This window comes from Poecilia latipinna, unplaced genomic scaffold, assembly GCF_001443285.1.
Source record: "Poecilia latipinna isolate Pla-1442-1.1 unplaced genomic scaffold, P_latipinna-1.0 Scaffold165, whole genome shotgun sequence".
NCBI classification, from domain to species: domain Eukaryota; kingdom Metazoa; phylum Chordata; class Actinopteri; order Cyprinodontiformes; family Poeciliidae; genus Poecilia; species Poecilia latipinna.
The window spans coordinates 686,958-687,813 of NW_015112781.1; the positions used below are offsets into that span (position 1 = coordinate 686,958).

The 856-nt window shown below is 35.0% G+C and overlaps 1 long non-coding RNA gene across 1 annotated transcript in view; it reads right to left on the minus strand.

The window, feature by feature from the left end:
- Positions 1-794, minus strand: part of LOC106945855 (uncharacterized) — a 3,911-nt gene extending 3,117 nt beyond the window's left edge. The window contains exon 1 of the long non-coding RNA XR_001424646.1: positions 301-794. This is a non-coding gene — a long non-coding RNA (uncharacterized LOC106945855). The remainder of the gene's footprint in view (positions 1-300) is intronic.
- Positions 795-856: the final 62 nt, after the last annotated feature.

Consider the following 856-nt stretch of genomic DNA (forward strand, 5'->3'; position numbering starts at 1 on the left):
AGTAAAACTACATATGCAGTATTAGATGGCAGCAATAGTTTTAGAGCTATCTGCCATAATGACAAATGATTTTCCAGAAAAGGGCCTGAATTAGTAAAACTACAAAAACATTTAGAGAGACCAGAAATGCTTATTGTTTGCTTTGATTCATATCACCCGAGTTTAACTTTACTTAAATCTTTTGAAAATGTGTTAGAGGCACAAAAGTAGGGATTCTTTTTTTTAATCTTTAATGATTTTCTAATAGGATTTATGGATTAATTTTGTTTTACTCTTTTTACTCTAACTAAGATCATACACCCATCCATTCATTTTCTGTACACCCTTGTACCTTAGTGGTGTCAGGAGGGCTGCCTATGTCCAGCTAACGTTATGGAGATAAGCACACCCTGGACAGGTCGCCAGTCTGTCACAGGGTATAAGATCATACACTGACTATTAAATTTACATCACACTCTAATGTCCTCAATTTGTCCTATTCTTTTGTATTAAAGCTTTCATCAAAGTGCTAAGATTGGTGTGTTTTTTATCTCTCATCTTTGCTCTCAATTATCTGAAGTGTTGGACTGTTGTGGCTGCAGCCTCCCATTTGTGGTGAATAGAGAACATGGGATATTTTATGTAGCATTTAAGTAGGCCACAAAAAACTTTCATCAACAGAGGAACTACACAAATAGCAACAGCAGTAATAGTGTTATGCACTTTAAATCTACATTGTATGACTCACTGGGTAAATTTTGCTGGCAGCTAAATTTTACAAGTGGGAGAGTCCCTTACAAAGGAAATGTGGATAAAATATACTGCTCAAAAAAATAAAAGGGAACATTTCACTTTAATTTTGTGTGTGGCTCCAAAT